Source organism: Fopius arisanus, unplaced genomic scaffold, assembly GCF_000806365.1.
Source record: "Fopius arisanus strain USDA-PBARC FA_bdor unplaced genomic scaffold, ASM80636v1 scaffold00044, whole genome shotgun sequence".
In the NCBI taxonomy this organism is placed as follows: domain Eukaryota; kingdom Metazoa; phylum Arthropoda; class Insecta; order Hymenoptera; family Braconidae; genus Fopius; species Fopius arisanus.
The window spans coordinates 78,630-79,034 of NW_011887783.1; positions in this window are offsets into that span (position 1 = coordinate 78,630).

The following is a 405-nucleotide window of genomic DNA, read 5'->3' on the forward strand; positions in this document are numbered from 1 at the left end:
AACGCAGCCTGACGGCGCCCCCGCGGCAAATTGGAACCCCATCATAAGTCTTCCTCCCAGGTAACCCTCCTCTTCGTGTATATAGATGGGTTATGTAAAACGAGGGGATGGGGGGGAAGAAGAAGGAGTCATTTTGGATCTTTTACGGAAGGAGATTGCACGGAGGTGTAATCAATTTTTTCGGGCTGAGTTGGGGCTAAATATTTATCAGCCAAGTTATCCGATTATTTCACCTTTCTTCCGCATTTTATTCGCACTTGCCCTTTTATTCATAAATCCATTAATGGATGAAATTCTATATTTCAATTATCAACTGGTATTTTTTTATCTATATAAAATAAAGAATGGAGCTGATAAAAATAATTTGAGAATGTATGTGAAATATATATAAAAAAATATATAATT